The sequence below is a fragment of the Pinus tabuliformis genome, chromosome 4_1, assembly GCF_031772625.1.
Source record: "Pinus tabuliformis cultivar Carrire ecotype Pingquan chromosome 4_1, CPIR1, whole genome shotgun sequence".
Taxonomy (NCBI): domain Eukaryota; kingdom Viridiplantae; phylum Streptophyta; class Pinopsida; order Pinales; family Pinaceae; genus Pinus; species Pinus tabuliformis.
The window spans coordinates 340,621,435-340,645,185 of record NC_142303.1 but is presented as its reverse complement, the minus strand read 5'-3'; the positions used below and the strand labels follow the sequence as shown (position 1 = coordinate 340,645,185).

General features: G+C 34.5%; 1 pseudogene; it reads left to right on the top strand.

Moving 5' to 3' along the window:
* Positions 1-22,904, top strand: part of LOC149175667 (benzyl alcohol O-benzoyltransferase pseudogene) — a 32,688-nt pseudogene extending 9,784 nt beyond the window's left edge.
* Positions 22,905-23,751: the final 847 nt, after the last annotated feature.

Sequence of the window (23,751 nt, the reverse complement as noted above, 5' to 3'; positions counted from 1 at the left end):
TTTTGTTGTTGAATGCTAACTAGATCAAAGTTTAAATTAGGAGAAGGAGAATTGGCTGAAACTAACCTGGAAATTGGAAGATTCTATTCTAAGAAGAAAATGTCAGAAGAAACTCCCTTGGGACCAAACCCCCAATTTTTAGATAGTTTCCTGGCCATGAGGTCCATGGTGGAGGAAATGTATAGGGACTTTAGGAAACATAAAGATGAATATTCATCAGGCTTCAAACAAGACAAAGGAGAAAAAGAATATCTCCTCCATGACCACTCCAAAGGTAAAGGGAAAGAATAAAAATTCCTCACGCCTCCTAATAGCCTTGAACATAAAAAGAAGACATCTTTGATTAAATTAGATGTTAAATTTGACTTACCCATATATGATGGAGAGTTGAATCTAGAGAAGCTCGATAATTGGATCAGATTAATTGATGTTTATTGTAGAGTGCAAAGCATTGACTCAGACAAAAGTAAGATTCAGCTGGTGAGCCTACGCCTTGGAGGCATTGCCTTGGTATGGTGGGAAGGCAGGACACAAGCTGACATGAAGAAACATGGTAATATTCTTTCTGTTTGGAGTGAATTTTTTTCTGCAATCGAAAAGAAATTCTATCCACTAGCTTACATGCAGCAAGCCATGATGAAATGGCAAACTCTTCACCAATTGAAAGGGAAAAGAGTACAAGGTTACACCCAAGAATTTTGGAAAAGATCTTTGATTCTAGGAATTTCATTAGACTCACCTAAGACTATTGAAGTACATAGGTGTTCTACACAGCCACATGAGGCACACTATCCTCATGTTTAATCCCACTATTATAGATGAGGTATCCGTTCAAGCTACGCATCTAGAAGCTAGAGGAAAGAATGGGAACCCAGAAGTTGGGGGATCATCCAAACCCATTGCAAGCAAGAGTAAGGAGAAAATAAAATAGAAATGAAAAGAGAGGAAGGCCAACACTACACAGAAAAATAAGTCTTCATGCACTCACTGTAAGAAGGATGGGCATGATGATGAGCACTGTTGGATTTTGCATCCGGAGCTGAGACCTAAGAAGTTAGAGGGCAAGAAGAAGAAGACTTCTGCAACTATTCAGAAAGATTTGGGGTCAAACTCAGGAGATGAAACAACCATTGTATCCACCGGTATAAAAGGTAAAAATTCTGAAGCATTTACTAGTAATTATGCACAATCTACTAATAATGAAGAAAATGAGAGGAAACGACGTGAGCTTTTTCATATTCGAGTTATTTCCAATCATCAAAAGATTGATACTTTGTTTGATAATGACTCACAAGTAAATTTAATTTCTGAAGCAATTGTAAAGAAGTTTGGATTACTGACTACACCTCACAAGAAGCTATATCCATTAGATTGGTTATGTGATAAAGCACAACTACAAGTGACTAGACAATGTAAACTTAAGTTTTCTTTTGGGTCAGCATTTGTGAATGAGGTTGAGTTAGATATAGTTCCTTTGGATATATGTGGAATTGGTTTAGGAAGTCCCTACTTGTATGATAGAAAAAATATTTTCTATAGAGCTGAGAACAAGTATATACTCGTTAAAGATGGAATCGAATATATTGTAAGAGCTCATAAGCTCAAGAATAATTATACTCTCATAAACTCAAGGCAGATCAAATGAATTGTAAATTCATGCAAACAATTTTTACTGATGGTTGTAAAGGAAAGGAAACCTGATAAAACCAATGTATTTGAGGGCTTTGATGCTAGACAGCAAGCTGATTTAGAAAAAGTTGTTTCAGAATATGATATCTTGTTTCAAGAACCTAAAGGTCTGCCACCCAAAACGAAAATAGTGGATGATATTAATTTGCAGCAAGATGCTCCATTGCCTAACATCGGAATGTACAGGTTGTCCGCTTTAGAGAATGCAGAAATCAAGAAGAATGTTTAGGAGGTTCTCGAGAAGGGGTTCATCAGGCCTAGCACATCACCATGTGGTTCTCCAATCATTTTGGTGAAAAAGAAAGATGGCTGATGGAGAATGTGCATTGATTAGCAAGCAATGAATAAGATAACAATCAAAAATTGTTATCCCCTTCCTCGCATAGATGATCTATTAGATCAGTTAAAGGAAGCTGTTTATTTTTCTAAGTTAGACTTGCATAGTGGCTATCATCAGGTCAGAGTTGCAAAATAAGATGCATGGAAGACTGCATTCAAAACAATGCAGGGATTGTATGAGTGGCTGATTATGCCTTTTGGCTTAAATAATGTTCCTGCTACTTTCATGAGAGTAATGAATGATGTACTTGTTAGCCTCCTGCTGCAGCAGGTTAATCATCTTTCATGATCGACAGTTTTACATGCCAAATATGTCGTGCTATGCATGCTGCAATGCTCCATATTTGCTACAGATGGCCAAAGAGTATCCATAAGAGTAGGCTGGTCTAAAGGCCACTGCTGTGTTCCAGTTTTGATAAAGCAATCCATTTTTGCTTTGAGGCAGTTTTTTCAGTTGGAGGCACTCAGGCTGGAGTTCACTAACATCTCTCCTTTTCTCATCGCCCTTATTATGTAACTCCCTATTAGTTTTTCCCTCCCCCTATTAAAACCATGTATATAAATCCCCCTATGTAAATACCCCTCCCTGGCAATATAGCCATACTTTCTACTAAGTCCGGGAAATTTCAGTCCATCTGGGACTGTTTTTAGCCCATCCGCGTCATTAAGGAGCTAGTTCGACATCTGGTCAGCTAGTAACCTCTCCCTTAACCCCACAAACCCCCAAAAAAAAAAACCCATGTTTTCATGTTCCCCTTGTAAAACTTCACCCCACTGCTGTAAAAATCCCTTAAACCCATTTCCCTAAGTTCTAACCCATCTGCCGCGCACATTAAACTCGGAATATTCCTGCGAATATTCCCTCCCATTAACCCCCTGTCCCGTCGCGTTCGCTGCCAGCCGTCCGATCCACAGCCCCGCAGATCAATGGCTGGCGGGCATCCTCATCCCCAACGCGCCCGACCTTTAACGTCCGGGAGTTCGGCGGTTTTGCCGCCGTACTCCCGCCACGCGTCAAGCGCCGGGCTGTGGCGGAGCCCCTCCCTCCGAAACCGCCATCCCCCATAAGCGGTGTGCCAAATACTGGTTACCGCCCGGTGAAGTCACAGCCCACGTCACCCCTGCACAGTCACCAGCCCACGTCACCCCCCCTGTACAGTCATCCGATGAGTCACCCGCCTGCGTGGCCTCCTGCCACGTCACTGCCACTTGTCCTGCCACCGTACCTGCCACGTCATCGTCTATACGAGATGACGTCATGCTGACGTCATACCGCCACGTCGCCATGATGACGTCATGCTGACGTCACCCGCCGTACAATGCTGACGTCATCAGCCCTTTTTTGGACGCAGAGGCGCGAAAATCGCACTTCGGAGCCCCGGAATCGAATTCTGAGGCAGTTTTTGATGAGCGATTTGCGCTGCGCCTAGCGCAAATCGCTCATCGCAAGATTTTTTGGGCCAGAATGGAGAATCTTCAGGGAATCTTTAAGGAATCTTCGCCCCATGCGGCCCTAGGAAGCCCGAAAAGGCGCAAAAATGATCTGTTTTCTTCACAGAGCATACCAAAATGATCAGAAGACAATTCCAGATGATACAGAGGCCGAACAGCGGCCATTTACTGGTGATTAGACACGCAGCACAGCAGATCAGCAGCCCAGATTTTGTCAGAGAGTATTAGTGGAAGAAAGGACGCCAGAGAGAATCAGTCATGATCTTTTAGGGGCGCGAGGCACCTGAACATTGATGAAGCCCCCAGAAAATCAAATCGATAAGCATCAGCCCATCCTTGCTTTCAAATCACTGTCAAGACATTTAAGGCACCAGGACAGCAAGGAAGCAGAGACCCATACCCATTTATTGCAGAAAACACTGCAGCAAGCCACCGAGGACAGCATCATTCATTTAGTTTTGACACGTCGGCCCTGAGCACGGCCCGAGACATTCTTTGCATTTATTTATAAATAGGATTAGGTCAAGTAGTCATTTTTATGACCTAATTAGGTCAAAATGTAATAAAGGAAACTCTGCAGAGAGTTTTTCCCTATATATACCACCCTCTGTATAGTTTTAAGGGTTGGTCAATTGATAATTTTCACTAGAGACTCGCTGTGTATACCTGAAAGTTTCTGTAATCAAAGATTGCTTAAAAGCTTGGAGAACGAACTGTCTGTTGTTGATGAATGTGCTCAAGAGTTGGAGATGGAATTCCTGTGCTGCGGCCTGAAGCAATAAGTGCCTCTTATCTCTGTTTATGTGTTTGCCATTATCTAAATAGGAGGAAGAAAGAATAGCCTAGAATTAGTTAACTACTCTCTATGCTCAATTCCTGTTGTTTCTTGATGTTTTCTTCTGAATGAATTGGTTATGAACATTGAATTCCTTTTGGCTCATGTTTACCCCAGTTCACCTGTTCTGGCCAATTATCTAGGGATTCTTAACTGCTCCTAGGTAGCGCCTTGTTGTTTCCCCTTCTAATCTGTTGGAGAGATTCTTAACTGCCTCTCTTTCTTTAGAATTCTTGCCATCCCTTGAACCTGAAAGTTGCTTCTGCCTCAGTTATCTCGCTCCATTTTCCCCTCACTGTTATTAAAGAAAAACACCAGCAGTTCCCCTCCTCGACTCCACGCCCAATGGTTTGAAACATTCAGACTATACTCAGCCTCTCTGCCTGAAAGTGTCAGTTTTCCCGCCAAAACTCAATCAAAACCCTGTGCATCATATCTAGCCTAAAATCACCCCTTTCAGCAAAGCTAAATCATAAAGAGAGAGCCCTCTCTGAATGTAGGCAGGCTAGGGCCTACAGTCCAAAGTTGGTTTGTGGTTACCTCGGCCGTATCCCTTTGGGAGTCAAAAGGGACAACCTGAGTGATAACAGTACTCATACCTTTTCTTGATGATTTTGTTATTGTATATTTGGATGACATTCTTATATTCAACAAAACATGGGAAGAACATTTAAAGCATGTTAAGCAGACCCTAGATGTTTTGAAAAGAGAAAATATTTATGTTAAACTCTCAAAATGTGAATTTGGAAAAACATCTTTAAATTATTTGGGACACATAGTAGGGGGTGGTGAATTGAAGATAGATCCCTCTAAGGTTGCAGTCATTGTAAGCTAACCTAAACCTAAATCTTCTACAGAAGTTAGAAGCTTCTTACGAGAAAAACAATTTTGGAGAAAGTTCATTTCTAACTTTTCCTTAATTGTAGCTCCCTTACATGCTTTAACAGGATTGAACAAGGTGTTTCAGTGGGGAGGAAAATAGCAGAAAGCCTTTGACACCTTGAAAGAAAAGATTAGTACAACACCAATACTAGCACTACCCGATCTTCAAAGACCATTTGAGATTCAAACGGATTCCAACGACTATGCCATGGGAGCAGTGTTGATACAACAGGGTAAACCCATATGTTATCATTCCAAGACATTTAATTCTGCAGTAGTTAACTATCCCACATATGAAAAAGAATTGTATGCATTAGTACAGAGTGTGAAAAAGTGGAAACATTACTTAATGGGAAAAGAGATAGTTATACATACCGATCATCAACCAATTCAATATCTACACACCCAAACTAAGTTGTAGTAATCAAGACACTATAGATGGATGGGTTTTCTACAACAGTTTCATTTAGTCACTAGATCTAAAAAGGGCATACACAATAAAGTTGCAGATATGTTATATAGACCAATTATAAATGCATCTACTATACTTAGTCATAATTCAGTATTGCATGAGAGCTACATTGAACAATATGCTCAAGATATAGATTTTAAAGATGTATATGCAACTATAAGTCAAGGCAAACAAGTAGAAGAATTGGATTATCATATTAAGGAACAACTCTTATATCATTGTGGGAAGATATGCATTCCACAAATTGAAAGAGTAAAGACAATTCGAGAAGTACACACTTCGCTAATATTAGGTCACTTTAGGGTAAGTAAAACAGTTGCACAGCTGCAAAGGTTTTGTTATTGGCCAAACTGAAGAAGAGTGTAGCTTTTCATCCTCAAACAGATGGCCAAACAGAAGTGGTCAATAGGACAGTGATCCAGTTGCTGAGAGGTTATTGCAGCAAGCATCCCAAACTTTGGGATGAACATTTTTGTTATGTGCAACATGCTTACAACTGAGCAAAACATTCTTCTACACAGAGATCTCCTTTTGAGAACTGTTTTGGTTTCACACCAAGGTCTCCCTTGGATTTTTTCTTTGGTAAAGACATAGTGGTTGATGGACACAGTAATGTGGACAAGGCAACCAAGTTCATTAAACAAATCCAAGAGATTCACCAGGAAGTACATGAACAGTTGGAAAAGAGCCAAGCCAAGTACAAGGAAAGGCATGACAAGCATAGGATGGAGCATAGTTTCCAAGTTGGCGATCAAGTCTAACTGTATATTAGCAAAGACAAAATGAAAGGTGAAGGCAAAACGCTAAAGCCAATAAGGTATGTACCTTTCAAGATACTTGAGAAAATTGGTGAGAATGCTTTTCACCTTGATTTGCCAACTTACATGCACATCTACTCAGTCGTTAATGCAGATAACTTGAGACTATTTGAACCTTCATTAATTGGAGATCCCAAAGAGGAGAGTCGATTTCCTTCTATTGATGATCTGTTACTTGAATATCTCAATGAATTATAGGAAGATACAGTTCTGGAACGAAAGGTGAGAACGACGTGTAGGAGACATGTTGAGTACCTCAGGATTGGACTCAAGGGTTCAAAACCAAGTGGTGCAAAATGGATAGAGATTGGACAAGTGAGACAACTATACCCTCACTTAGTCAATGCTTGAAAACCAACTTTTGGTGGTCCAAAAGATTTTTCAATGGGAAGGCCATGATCCAAACTGGATCCTTAAACATTCTCTAAGTTTTCATGACTGTTTCAAATTATGTCAAGATTCAAAGTGTTATGGATATTGAGCTTATCAGAAATAACCTCTAAACAATGGCAATTTGTTGTTAACACGGAACAACAAGGACCCTTAGTCAAAGCACATAGACCGTTGGCCCATCGTGACTGCGCGCTGGCACAAATTGACAAACGGGAGGTCAAATCGAAAAACAGAGGCAGTTTATGATACGTGATTAGTGCTAAAATCACCCTTAGTGAAGGAAAGCCCATAAGCGCTCGGTCATGAGGAAAGCATAAAACAGTACAGAAATCACCGATTCCGTCAGAAGGCGGGTCCCACACTAAAACCAGCAAGATATCGGGAGGGCTTCAAGTGGTAAGTGGCTTCGAACGAGTCCCACCCAATTCCATACACTGGGTGACATGCGTCCGTCAGATGAGAGAGAAAACTGCTCATGTGAGATGGGTAAAGGTCATGCTACTTACCCACCCAAAATGGGTGGAGACCATAGGATCTAGAGGCTCAAGATCAATGGTGGAGAAATGATTTGATAGATGACTAGATTCGATGGGGAAATAGGCTGAATCACATAAGATTTGAGGTCCAACAAGACCGATGAGTTGGAAGAGCAATCAATTTCATGGGCAATCTTGGAGCAATGGAAATAATGACCATTCAAAGAGAACTGATGCTCGGTTCATGAGGAAATAGGTGGCCACCTCTCTATGAAACGTTACACGGTGATGATGATGCAGAGCAAGGGAATTCAAGACGACAAAGGCAGGAGATCCAGGAAGCCGAGAAGCGGAAATGAACGATCAGAGAGCATATTGGCTTTAAGCCATGAACAAATAGAGAGAAAGAGGAGGCAGAAGGAGAGAGAGAAGCAAATTGCAGAGAACAGAGAAGCTGAACTGACCTGCAGAGCAAAGGTAGCATCGAGCAAATAGAGACAGAGAGAGTCTGAGAGTCTGTGAACTGCAGAGAAGGCTTGAGAGGTTCAAGCAACTCTTTTGTGCATACCTGTCAGGTATTGAGTACCAAATTGGACTCATACCACTGAGACTAGTTGAGGTCGAGATTCAGTAAGGGGAGTCATTGTACTCTAGAGGCCTGGGGAATCCAAGTAGAATCCTACTGATCATCATCTATTAAGTGAAACTCAAATTGAGCTCATTATTGTAAAAACTCTACTTTTAAGACACAATAGAAAGGCCACCACTGAAGGCTGGACCAGGAGACATAGCCCAGGAGGATTGGGTGAACTCCTTATTAAGCTTGTTGTGTTTTATGTGTTTGCTTACTGTGTTCTCTTACTGTTTTAATTTCTGTGTATTTCGCAATCTTATCTATCCATTAATTCTCTGAGGTCATTTACGGGTGATTTTAGATCAAAAGACATTATTCTAAAATATGCCATCGCAAAAGTTAAAGATCATATGAAACTTTCATGGATATGGAATAATGTACAGTTAATCTCAAAGACTATATTGATGGAGGCACTAGAGGTGAAGATGTAGTATGTTGGGGAATTTCTAATTTGATTCAAAGTCATCTCAACATATTTTAGGGCATGACACACATATATCACAAATGACCTTCGTGAGGAAGAAATGATTTTTCAATATGCGACTTTGTCCTATTATTATTTTTGTCTTATATAACCACCATCTCATTTGTTACTTGTCTTTTATAATAAATGGTATGTAATGAAGTCCAAGAGACACATGTGGAATGTGAATAGCCACATATGGAATGTAATTAGTCATGTATAGAATATGAAAAGTCATAGGAGTTGAAGAGTCGTGAGGAAGCTCAAAGGTCATTGCTATTTGTTATAAATAGTTCCTCGTAACTCAAGTGGAGGGCTTGGATTCTTGGATTTTTGCCTTTACTTCTCTTGTAGTGCATAGGAGATAGATCATTGTTTAGAGATGTAAGCTGTGGATTCATGTTCCACTACTCGATATAGTGTTTCACGTATGTAACAATGTACATGGGATCTTTCATTCTTAATCAGAAGCTCTATGAGTTGACACTTCTTCATACTTGTATCATAGATATAGTAGGACTATTCTTGTTATGTTTATGGTATATGTTGCTTTAGTTACATACTAAGTTAATGAACTAATTTGTTGCTCAGTTATGGTTATTCCTAAATAATTTTTGTTATGATTTCGTGATTGTTTTTTATTATGTGGACTAATCTACAGGTAATCAACAAGTCTTTATCTTCCTTCCGAGATCCCCCCTTAAGATACTACTATTACTTTTCTAACCGGAGGCTCATTTTCCCTTACCAACCGTAGAAGTTCCTTTGTGCGTCTTATAATGGGTGTCTCACAAAGCTCACATACTTGCTGCCCAAAAGTGGTATTGCATTATCTTATGTGTTCGTGTAACCAAGGCATATCTTTGAAACCTTTCCAACAGTGGCCGGATCATATAGTTGGATGGGACTCCTACACCAAATGGTGTGAGGTCAAATTGGGAGTTCATAGCGGAGAGATCCCCTTACATGTTGGCGGCATCCAAAACCATCAACAGAACTGTAGTTTAGTCATGTGATTATGTGTGTTTTTCTCGAGGATATACAATTGTATTTCTCATCCCTTTCAGCAAAAACAATGGGCCTAAATTAAGAATTTGATACATGTCTTCAATAATATCAAATTCCACAATGAAAACCCTTCCAACATGGATGGACAAAGAATTATCTTTTAATCAGAAGTAACCAAGAGGTTGAGATCCAATTTGAAGATCTACTAGTAACTAAGAGGTTGAGATCTAGTTTTGAAGATCTACTAATTAATGTTTGTTAATCCTAGCCAAAAACCATTGAAACAAAAAACCAAACTATGAGACGAGAAGTAACCCAATGAATCCTCTACATATGGTTGCTTGAAGCAATGAAAGTAGGGGCTCATTGCATAAAAAAGGGAAAAGCGGAAGGGAGGTGTGCCACAACACCAATTAGAACAACATCCTTGAAAATAATGGTGTTCCATGAACTAGCCTTAAGGAAACAATTAAATAATGCACAAAAGGCTCTAGTTGAGGTAGAATTATAGTTTAATAAGTTGAAACTAAAAGTATTTGACTCCAAGACCATAGGGAACACATAGAAGGGAAAAAGTGTTGTAATGAATGTGAGAGAATCCACTTGAAGCTGCCAGGGAAAACCTGATAACCATGAGTAGGAGCTCCATTGTTGAAGATATTGAATATAGTTTTTTTAATATTTTAACAGTTAAAAAAGAGGAATGGTTATAGTAGGTACCAGGGTCTTAGAGCTTTCCTTAATGTTGAAAAGGGTTCTAAGAATAATATTGATCCCAAGGATCAGTTTTCTGAAGTTCATCTTTCTTTTATTTAGGGGACCACAGATAAAATCGTAAGGATATTGAAAAAGCATAAGATTCCTTTCTACTTTTAGGCCCCATAGCACTATTCAGAGTTCTCTTCATTTTGTTAAGGGATCGGTTAACCCTAAGGATGGGAAGGGGGTTTACATAATTCCTTGTTCTTGTGGGACTCCTTATATTGGTTAGACTAGTCGATCAATAAATTAAAGGATTTGTGAGCATGTTGCAAACATCAAGCATGGAAGGTCTTTATCTTCCACTTTGGCAGAACATGCATAAAAGACAAATCATCACATATGCATAGAAGAGGCGAGGGTCATTGCTAAGATTGACCATTTTCAGCATCGTAAATTTAGAGAGGCCTTGGAAATTGAAAAGAGACCTGTTAATCTGAATAGAGACGATGGCTAGAGTATCAACAAGTGTTGGATCCCTGCTCTATCTTCCTAAAGTTTTTTCTATTTATTTAATTTCATTTTCAATCATATATATATATATATATATATATATATATATATATTATTCTTTTTCCTTTTTTGTTTCTGTTTGTCTTATTATAAAAATATTACTCCTAAAAAATAAATTTATTAATTGTAATTTAACAATAATTTTATAATATTATTATTTTTATATTACTATTTCTTAATAATAGTATTACTAATTATTTGGAAGAATAACTTTTTTTCATACCAACTTAAAAATATTGTTTATTTTTAATCCAGCAGTCAAGCAAGGGTTCCCTATGCTATGGACTGAGAGCCTCATTATCTCTATTTTTAAAAATGGGGATACAAATAACCCATCTAATTATCGGACAATTATGATTATCCCTCTCTTAGCTAAGTTATATGGTAGTATTTTGGAAAACAAGTTGAGCATATGGCTTGAAAGTGAAGGTAAGCGAGCTAAAGGCCAAGTGGGTTTTAGAAGGCATCACTCAACAACAGACCACCTCGTTACGCTTAGGATCATTGTGGATGAATGTTGTAATGATAAATCCAATATCTTTTGTTGCTTTGTGGACTTTAGAAAGGCTTTTGATATGGTTCCTAGAAACAACCTTTGGAATAGATTAGAAGAGCTAAAGGTTCCTTACGAGTTGAGAGTTGTCGCCATTAGATTATACGAGAATGTAATTACCAAGCTAAAGAGCAATGAGGGGTGGTTGAAAGATATTAAGTGTAATATCAGAGTTAAACAAGGTTTCCCTCTCTCCCCTACCCTATTTGGAATTTACATTGACAAGCTCGAAGGTTACTTAGAGGAAAGAGGATGTGCTGGCACAATCTTAGCTAGGATAGTCATCATCCTTCTTCTCTATGCTGACGATATTGTTCTCCTCACAAGGTGTCCATCTGATCTTGATAAGAAACTTAGGCTTCTTAAGGATTTCTGCTCTACCATGGGTATGATTGTTAACACTGACAAAAAAAAGTTATGATTATCAAATCCAAGAAGGAAACCCATGCTAATTTTATGTATGAAAATAATAACTTGGAGGAAGTGTATTCTTACAAGTACCTATGAATTGATATTCATCACAAGCTCAACTAGAACTATAGCATTGAGAAAAGGATTAATGGGGGGTGGAAATCTTACTTTGGTCTTGAGAATAATTGTAAAATGGAAAACCTCATAATGTGGGATAAAAAGAAGTTTCTCTTTGAAACTTTAGTCACTCATGTTATCTTATATGGATGTGAGGTTTGGGGTTGCAACATCTCTAGAGAATCCTGGAGAAAGATTAAGCAAATCCAGAAGCGCTTTATAACGTATAACCTGAAAATTAAAAGCAATACAACCTACCCTATTCTCCTTATAGAAGCAGGTCTTTCCCCTATCGAGAGCTTAGCTATGACTAGGCTATTGTTGTACAAGCACAAGCTCAATAACATAGGAGATCATAAACTTCCTAAGCTAGCTTTAAATTCCAGTCAAAACCAACTAAGGCTCAAACGGGGGTGGTATAAAGACACACGGGCCCTGGTTAAACCATTGGGAGATCAACGAGAATGATGCATTGCAAAACATTAATAACATTAAAAAATATTGTTACTTCTATGTTCAAAGAAAAAATGTGGTGTGAGAAAGATTTAGCAGCTAAAAGAAAACTAAGTTATTAAAAGAAGGTCATCAACCCCACCGTAGAAGATCAAAAATATCTCTTTGTTTTAGTTAGCTCAAAGAAGAAAATTAATATAGTGAATATTAGAATGAACTCTCATGAGCTCCATAGTGAAACAGGTCGTTGGGCAGTTCCTAAAACACCATGGATGGAAAGGATCTGCCATCTCTGTGAGAATAGGAACATTGAGGATGAAAACCACTTCCTCTTAGAGTGCCCTGCATACAACCACATTAGATCTCAGTTTCATAATCTTTGTTGCAATACTGACCTTCCTAGCCTTTTACGATGTCAAAATTATAGTGAGCTTGGGAGGCTTCTCTCCAAGCTTTTTGAGCATAGAAATAAAATCTTAAATCAAACTAAATAATTTGTTTCTTTAGGTCCGATAGACCAAAGTTTGGTCTCAGTGGACGTTAACCATCATCATCATCAATATTATTATTTGTTTATAATATTATCATTTGTTAGAATACTATTTCTTAATAATAGTATTACCTATAATAGTATATTTTTAGTTTAATAACTTTTATTAAGAAATTGATTTGATTTGTAATATTAATAGAATTTATTTTAATAATATTATTTATTAATTAAAATTCATTTTAATAAAATTTTTTCTTTAACTATATTTAGTTTGATACCCTTTCTCCAAATGTTAATTATTAATATCGGTTATTAAGTCAAACTAGCTTGTTATATTCTAACCGCTAGTTAACTTCTCTCTTCATTTGATTCCTCATCTTGTCCTATGTGACTTTGACCAAAAGATGTTGTTACAATTATTATGGATCATAGAAGTCTAAATTCAAAGGTTAAAAAAGAGATTAAATCCTTCAAAATGAAGTAGCATTTTTAGATATATTTTTGTGAGTTAGTTGTAGTTTTTGTTAACTACTTTGATATATGACCTCTAAAATTTTAATTAATTATCAATAATTATCAGGGAGAAAGTAAAAAATTTAACTCCGAGAGGGTATTCTAAAATATTCATAGTAGTATACACAAATCAAAAGTTGATATTTACTTCCAAAATAATTATGCATTCTTTGTTTTTTTTTACTTAAATTAATTAAGTAAAAAACACCATATAAACAAGTGTCACATGAAATGAGTTATGATTTTTTAAGTACATGATATTGGTAAACTATAATATTGACTCATTGTATTATAATAAAAACTATTTACAAATTATAAATTTCTAAAATAAAATAAAGATAAATATTTTAATGCTTATTAATGCTGATAAAAATTTAAAAATAACATGAATTTACATAATTATAATTAAAAAAATAAAATATTAACAACCTTAATACTCAATAAATAAAATATAACATAAATTTACATATTTATAATTAAAAAAATAAACATTATATTATATATATATTATATATATATATATATATATATATATATATATACACACACACACACACACACGATGCATCAATACTCGTTTGTACATCATTATAATTATTCATAATTATAATTAAAAAAATAAAATATTAGCAGCATTAATACTCAATCAATAAATAAATAAATAAAATATATATATGATGCATCAATACTGTGAGAGTATAAAAATATTTCCGGAAAAATCACAGCAAAAAATTTCTGTCGAGGCCTTTCAAACCAACGAGTGTGGTTCATCGTCAGAACAAATGGCTATATTAGACAATACTGTGAGAGTATAAAAATATTTCCGGAAAAATCACAGCAAAAAATTTCTGTCGAGGCCTTTCAAACCAACGAGTGTGGTTCATCGTCAGAACAAATGGCTATATTAGACTAGACTGGACAAAGGCTATAATTGATTAAGAAACGACTAGATTTAGTTGATTAAATTATTTAATTATAATAATATCATCAATGTAGTAGTGTATAATATTAATATTTTATAATGTCATTTAATACTTTTGGTTGTTATTGAGTGTTATTTTAAGTAAAATAATTGAAATAAAATTTGGGGAATATAATAGTGAATCATAGTTATATATTAATAGCTCTAGGGATTATAACTTTTAGTAATAGTATAGATTTAATATTATCATTAAAAAATAATAATACTGAATATTATTAAATTATTATTATAATATTATAATAATAGTAATATTTTTATTATTAATTGTTTTGCGAAACTTTTTAATATAAATTTATTAGTTAAGTTATCTAAAGAGAACTTAAACTTACTACCTAAATCTAAATAATAATTTTATAATGGGTAATATTAACCCATTTAATTAGTTTTATAAAGAAAAGGAAAAGAAAAAGAAGGAGATTTTCAAAAATACCCAAAATTTTTTATTTAAGAAATAAAGAGAAAGTAGACTGGTTAGTTAGAAGTTTCATTCAAGAAAAATTAGTTGAAGAATAATTCGTTGAAGTCATTAATAGCTGAAGAATAAGTCGTTGAAGTCAACCATCTTCTTGTTTGAGAGCCTCTGTCATCCATATCCTCATAATAATTACGAGGGCTAAAAAACTTAGCTGCATGAAAAATAGGTAAATTTGTTAACCTTGTATTTAGAGAGTCAATCACCTTTATTACAAAAGCCTTTCCCAGCGTAATGCAGTCATCTAGTGTCCCTGATCTTTGTGACTTTGGCAAACTCTCAAACCTTAATTCATATACATGTAATATACCTATGCAATCTGCAAACTCAAGGGTTCCCTGTTGTGTTTTATTTAAGAAGGATGATGTATGCATTGCACCTACCCCAAATGTGCCTCTTAGAAATAGCTTATGAAGTAAGCTAATAGTGATATCCAAAGTTGTTCCAATAGATGTAATGTTAACATGATCCTCTTGAAACTTTTGATTCAGCTTATTTAATTCAATAAGCACATCTGCAAGTAAGTGGATGCAAAATTGAACTTGAAATATTGTAGCCATCTCATACATTTTTTTATCCACTAACTCTCAGTCCCTTAACAAAGCACGCATGAGCTTAATGAGTCTTTCCATGACTTTTCCTCTAGAAAGCCATCTAATATGATGAATTTGTAACACTTCTAGCCTTGTGATTTGAAATGACTCCATTAGCTCTTTCAATTCTCCATGTCTTTTAGTAGATTTCCCTAACCATGAATAGATCTTGTTTGAAAACTTATCAATAGCTTTCAACTCTTCAAAATAAGATGAAGCATCATTAGCTGCTAATGCTTCTCAATGAGCTATACAGTGGATATCTACTAAATGAGGGGCATGTCGACGAAGCTTAGTAGATAAACCTTCACGAATACCCCTCATGGATGATGCTCCATCAGATCCAAATCCAACTAACTTTGTCATGGATAGATTCATGTCTGCTAAAAGAGATGTCACAGCATCATACATAGATTGTGATGTTCCATCCCTAATTTGTAGCAATTGTATGAATTTTGTAGCACATGGACCTCTTCCTTCATTGGTCAAATATGTAATATAAATAATCAAATGTTGCACCATAGTCCGATCAGTGCTTTCATCAACTAAAAGTGAGTAATATGGACTTTGGAAAATATCATCTTTTAATTTTTTCCAATATACCTCCTTAGCAGCTTCTAGAAAGTCGTTTCCAGATGTTGTATTTGTATATGCTGATTATTCATCTGTTAGAGGCATGTGAGGAGTGTTTTTATACCTATTCAAGTCACAAATTGGCTTATATACTTCCAAAGGTAAATCATGTATTGCAACAAAATACATGTTCTCAATAACTGATATAATTCTCTCTTTCTGAGCATCAACCATTAGTTCTACGTGTTTTGTAATTGGAAGAGTACTCCGTTTACTTTCTCCCTCTACAAGTTGCAAAGAAAATTTATGAGCCTCTGATGTTGCATGGATGTTTAAAGCACTAACTTGAAGGTTTGTGCTTCCATATTTAGCAAATGGAGTTTCCCTTTTAAATTTTACACACCATGAAAATTTTATCCTTTCAACACCATTAAAATCTTTTACAGCATTAGCCCATGGAAATCTCAACTTCCATTTGGACTTGAATTTTCTTTTGTACCTCTTGGATGTTGGTTCCTCTTCAAGAAGTTCTGCACTATCTGATTCATGGTCCTCATCCACATGATCATATACTTCATTTTCAGAAATATGTGGTTGATTAGAACATTGAGATATACCAAATGCATCGAAAAGTGAAAGTTGTTTCAGATCCTTTTTTGGGCGACCAAGAGGTGGCATTTTATACCTATAGTCAACAAAACAAGAAATATAAAAATATAAATTAATATAAAAATACATAATATTATTTGAAAATAAGACAATATACAACAAAATTCATATGAAAACTAATGAAAAGAAACAAATAGATCTCACACACATAGGTCTGTTGATCATTGAAAATTAAAATTAACATTGATCTTCATGGAAGGTTATGCACATTGCTATCACCAAAATGAAATTTCTTCTATAACAAGGAATATCTCAAATTGTTTTTTAGTAATTGTAATGTAGAAGGCATCACGATTCACAAGGACAACAATCACAAAAAAGGGGATGCACAAAGCACACCAGCAGTTGGCAGTTTGAGTGGGGCAAGTCTATGCAGCGTGTGTCATGTATGGACACTTCTTGAGAAGAGTTCACAAACACTTCGAACTAGAGAAGAGCATTAAGATGCTTCCTTTTGTCTCAAATGAAGAAAGTGATTCTCAGCAGTTGAATTACACCCACCCAGAATTAGAAGGTAGAAATTAGCAAGAAAATTCAGTTGTATAAGGTGGTGTGGCTGGATAATAAATAATGAATAAAAATCACACACGATTATCTCCCAAAACTGCTAACACCAGATGATTAGGATAGCCATGAATATTAACATTCATGATTCCATGATTGTTATGTATGTTAACAACTACATATGGTTGAGAGTGGAGGTGGGCAACTAGAAGTCCAAATTTCAATGCTCAACAACTGTACATTTCAACGTTATGGGTCTAATTACATCACACATAGAATTATAGACACGCATGTGTGTACATTTCAATGTTATGGTTCTAATTACATCTCAAATAAAATTACAAACATGAAAGAGTGCGCATTTCAATTGTTTCAAATACTCTTATTGTGTGTTTTGCTTTAGGAAAATAAAACAACAAATGCCTCTATCTCTCTCTCTGAGTTGTTACATGCCTTGATTAGTGGAATATTTTTCTTCATCTATTTATCCTTCTTTTATACAGTAAAAAAAATACATTGAACAATGTACATATGTTTCAAATCATTCCATTGCATGTCAAGTCAACTTGTTATAATGAACATAATATTGACTAGCGAACACATATAACCATATTATCACATGACATTGTAAATCCATCACTCATTCTATCTTATTAATTATTATTGTCCTATATGGATTTATATCTATTGTTTTTTGTATGTTGGATTTCTCTATAATAAATTAACATTATTCATTTCACTATTGCAAACATGTGATATTAGACGTCTCTAGGATTAAAATATAGGTAGATATACTTTGATCAATGCCATTATTGTATAGGGATTTAAACAATACTTTGATTGATTGAATAACTTCCAATTTTTTTATCCTTCAAAATGCTTGTTTATATTTTTTGTAAAAATAAATAAAGTGAATGAACAATAATCCATTCACTCATGAGTGTGAGTTTTTTCTAGTGTAATTAAATTGCTTTGTATATCATGACCAAAAACTTGTGTTTCTACTCTAAAATATAGCATTTTAAATTTCTTTGTTTAATTTAAAAAGATATAAAAAATTTATTTTCTTACTTCTTGATTTATAAAATTGAAATTCATATTACATTTGGTAAAAAAGATGATTGACATATTGAAAAATTAAAAAAAAAAAACAAAAAAATTGTTGTTAAATCTTTTCCACTTACATCTTATTATTCTCTTTTTACTCATTATTCTTCTATGTTCATTTCATTAACTAAACTTTTATGTTCAAAATAAGTTAAACTTTTATGTTTAAAATAAGTTATTATGAGAGACAATTGATTGTAAATCACTTTACCCTTAACTTTATTGGCAATGAAATTGATAATCTTGCAATTTTTGTTTCCCTTAAATATCTTATGTTGTGCTATTATTAAATCAATCTATGTATCACTTTGGTCTAGCGTCATGAATTAGAGTTTGGGATACATAATTCATTTGGGATCGTAAAGTTGGGAGCAGTCCTTGGAAGGGCACACAACACGCCAGAAGAAGAGTAAGCAGCCAGTCGGCCTGCTGCCTGTCTAACAGTCGTCGATCTCAGAAGTTGAAGCCACCTGTGTTCGTCGCCCCCGATCGCCCCACTCCCCGTCAATCGCTGTATCTTTCAAACATTGACGATCAACGGGGAGTAACGTATCAGACTCCCAAGCTTCTATTTTATCGCAGCGACAGTGATTCCTCGAAGAAGAAAAATGAAGAGGATCCCATCAAAGTTGTGAAAGAGGCTCTCGCAAAGGTTCTGATGCATTACTATCCTTTTGCCGGAAGATTGAGAGATGCAGATAACGGTAAACTCACCGTGGACTGCACTGGCGAGGGTGTTCTTTTTGTAGAAGCGGATGCCGATATTTCCCTCGGAGACTTCGGAGATCTGTATCCACCTATTCCTCGTGGAGATGAATTTATCAATAACGTTCCAGGTTCCTAAAACATCACAGACTCTCCACTACTACTCGTTCAGGTAATTTGGAGAAACATTCGATCATTTCAAGAATTAGATTGATAAATTGTCTTTATACATCTATTTTAAATACAGATTTATGTCAGAGGTTAATCTAATTTTTCTATGGGTAAATTAAATATTATTTAAATATTTTGTATAGTTATTTAAATTTTTTTATTTTTAGATTTTTTTAAAAAATTATAATTTTATACATTATATTGGGCTGTAGAATGAGCCTCTAAATTCAAATTTCAATAACAAGTTACTTTGTTTGATTAAAAAATAGTTTAATCAATTGTCTTACTTTGTTTGCTTAGTTTGATCAATTGTCTTTATAGAGAAGTAGTTACATTGATCAGTTCTAATTGGAAGTGTTCAATTGATTATCATCATGTTATTGGTATTTGTGAACTTTTCTACCCATAAAATTAACGAAGATTAGTGTGAATATTCTCAGAGTGGTATTGGGCTCTAGAATGAGCCTCTAGGCTTAATAACAAATTACTTTGTTAGACTAAAAAATAGTTTAATCAATTGTCTTACTTTGTTCGCCTAGTTTGATCAATTTTCTTTATAGAGAAATTTGATCAGTTCTAACTCGAAGTGTTCAATTGAGTATCATCATGTTATTGATTTTGGTGAACTTTTCTACCCATAAAATTAATGAAGATTAGTGTGAATATTCTAACAGTGGTATTGGGCTGTAGAATGAGCCTTTGTGCTCAATAACAAATTACTTTGTTTGACTAGAAAAATAGTTTAATCAATTTTCTTACTTTGTTAGCTTAGTTTGATCAATTGTCTTTATACCGAAGTCATTACTTTGATCAGTTCTAAGGGGAAGTGTTCCATTCATTATCATCATGTTATTGGTATTTGTGAACTTTTCTACCCATAAAATTAATGAAGATTAGTGTGAATATTCTCAGAGTGGTATTAGGCTGTAGAATGAACCTCTAAGGTCAATAACAAATTACTTTGTTCAACTAAAAAATAGTTTAATCAATTGTCTTTATAGAGAAGTAGTTATTTTGATCAGTTCTAACCGGATGTGCTCAATTGATTATCATCATGTTATTGGTATTTGTGAACTTTTCTACTCATAAAATTAATGAAGATTAGTGTGAATATTTTTCAAAGTGGTATTCAGCTGTAGAATGAGACTCTAGGCTCAATAACAAATTACTTTGTTAGACTAAAAAATAGTTTAATCAAGTGTCTTACTTTGTTCGCCTAGTTTAATCAATTGTCTTTACAGAGAAGTTGTTACTTTGATCAGTTCTAACCTCAAGCGTTCAATTGATTAATGATCAGTGTGAATCTTCTCAGACTTAGACTAGGAGATTTGTGTGAGAATTGAATTTTTTTTTTCTACTTATGGTCAATATTTATAGTTATCAAATATTTATAGTTATCAAAGTGTGGCGCATGTGAGGATAGAGATATGAAATTTGATGAGCACTGATAGAAAGTAATGAGAGATGCCAACAGAAGAGAAGTTAGGTTATTTGAAAGTGAAGTTAGGTTAATTGAAAAGTAGAAGCTCATAAATGCTTGAGATGCGAGCAGAAGAGAGTTTTTTATTGGATAAACAAGAATCAAATATTTACAATAATGTATAAATATAAGAAGTCAAAGTTAAAAAAATTATAAATAAAGAATGGTTAAATAATATAAATGGTAAGAAAAATCAAAATAAATTAAAATCAAATACTTTTGTTTATGATGTTTTGGATAGATGGTGATTTGGCAGAACCCATTTTTTGATGTGAAGTCACTAGTTCAATTGCTTACTTCTAACCCATTGATATATTAGACTTGATGAAGATGTACTCCTACCAAACTTACAAAGAAAACGAAATAATTTTAATTAAATAGTTTAAAACCAAAAATTAACATCTTAAAAAGAAAATCCATAATATAAAAAAATTGTTAATATAACATAATTAATTTAATTATAAATATTAGTATAGTATCTATTAATAGTTATATAAATATATAAGGGTAATATATTCATAATAAGTATAAATATAATAAGGCACAAAGAGTGTTAATATAACATAATTTAACTTAATTATAAATATTAATATAATATATATATTTATATAAATATATAAGGGTAATGTATTTATAATAAGTATAATTATAATAAAGTCAAGTCTTAATCAAATTTTACTGGGGTTGGTTTTGTGCTAGGGGGAAGAGACATGTTTAAAAATCTATTTAGTTAAGGGCTAGTAAACTTTATTAGGGTTGGTTATGTGCTAAGGGGAGAAGACATGCTTAAAAATCCAGTGAGCTAAGGGTCAGTGTGGCTCTAAGTGACTTTAATACTTTAAATGCCCCTAAGTTACAATTCCTCAAACCGCAAATCAAACTTAAAACATCACATACAATTTGACAAACAAAAAACAATATAAATATAATAAATATTAAAAAAACAAACAAATAAATTTCATAATCTAATGTTATCCTTATTAGGGTTTAGTTGGATATATTGTCAATGTTGCTGGTATGGGATCACTTCCGTGTAAACATAATCTCCATTGAGATAGCATATAAATATAAAAAGCTTTTATTGATTTTTTTAAAATTAATACTTACCTTTTATAAATATAAAACCAATTAAAAATCGTTCAAATGTAATAAAATTAGTTTAGAAATATAAAATTCGATTGTGAGTAGATGATTAAGATATTATAAAATTAGTTTGAGTAGGTAAATTATAAGATATCGTCCATCGCAATACATTACATATAATTAAAAACTACTGTAATAAACTAACAACTCTCTTTTTTCGGGTGTGCCTATGAAATATTAATTCATATTTGCCCTCAAGTCGGCACTATCCGGTATCACATGTCGAGGCTAATCTGATAGAATTTTGCACCCTGTGAATTTCCAGGTAACGCGTCTTAGATGTGGAGGCTTCGTATTGGGTTTGCGCTCCAATCACTGCATGAGTGATGGTGTTGGTCTCGCCCAATTCGTAAAAGCTATGTCTGAAATGGCAAGAGGCGTGGCGAGCCCCGTGGTTCCACCAGTTTGGAATAGAGAAATCCTCCCTGAGAGAAGCCTACCGTGGAATTTCCCCACCCTGAGTATGACCAACCGACGCCCGATGAATATAAACAATTAATGGCGCTTCAGGAGGAAATGAACATCAATAAGTCATTCTTCTTTGGGCTAAGAGACATCGAGGCCTTAAAACCACATTCGAAGCGTTATCGGCTTGTTTGTGGCAATCAAGAACCAAGGCACTGAAGCTCCCTGCGGACCAAGGTTTGAAAATGTTGTTTGCTTTGAACGCCCGTTCTCGATTTCAACCGCCTCTTCCGGCCGGTTACTATGGCAATGCAATAAGCTTTGCCTGCACTGAGGCAAAAGTGGGGGGATCTAACTCACCAGCCGTTGTCTTTCGCTGTAAATTTAATCAACGAAGCCAAGAGAAGGATCGACGATAAATATCTGCGATCTGCTATCGATATGATGGAAGTGAAAGGGCGCCCACACTTTGCAGTCGGCGCCTCTTATGTTATTACAGACTTGTCCAAACTTGAATATGCCAAAGCTGATTTTGGGTGGGGGAAAGCAGCGTATGCAGGTTTTCCGTGGGAGCTAACACCTGGGTGGTCAAATTTCTCCGTTCCTCTAATGAAAGACTTTCAAGGAATCGTAGCTCCTGTGTGTCTGCCACACTTTGTCATGGAAAATTTTGAAGAAATTGTAAGTAGCAGCATAAACGTCTAGAATAGAATAGAATAGCCGCCGTGAAGATCCTATACTTCACAGAAACTCATTCGTGCTGACAGTCGAACGAAACTCTAGAGTTTGTTTTTCTGTGTATATTTTTTATGAATTGAACCAGCTTACTTCTCAACGGTTATGGGCAATGTGTCTCAATGTCAACGGGTTTCTTCTTCATTCTGTTCATATTATCTTTTCTTTAATCCCCAATGGGAGGGTCTTACACATGCTTTCTTACAGAATATACCATGTTTGTCATAGGATCGAAGTACACTGTAAAATTTAAATAAAAAATTATATTATTTTTTAAGGTGGTTGTTTCCTTATTCTGAGTTTTATAGCATTTTATTGGTATATTTACAGTCAAATTTGTTTGAAATCTGTTAAAAATTTGTAGGAAGAGAAAAATTTCCAATGACATGAATCTATTTTTACATTAAAAACCAATCTTAAACTATTAAAAAAAACATAATTAAAAGTATTTTATCTTATTTTATTAAAAAAAATACAAAACTCAAAATAATTAGATCACCCTCTTTATAAATATTATTATAATGTAAAATAGTAAGGGAATACTATTTTTTCTAATAATTAACTACATATAACATTAATATAATAATAAACTATTGAAAAGTAAATAAAATAAATTTCTTTAAAAATCACGACGTCATTACAGTGTAATAGTTAAAAAAATCTTAAAATCTTAATATAAAAAATAAGAAAATTTTAAGTAAAAATCACATCATCCAATCATCCCAAAAGATGAAGAACAAGATCCTCACATCAAATTAATAATTAATCAAAAAAATAATGAATTGAATATCTAAACATAAAAATAAAAATAAAAATAATATTTAGATTAAACCTAAATAATCCAAACAATTAATTCTAAAAACTTAAAAATAAATAAAAATAATAAATAGTCAAACTTAAAATAAATAAATAAATAATAATAATAATAAATTAAATATAAGT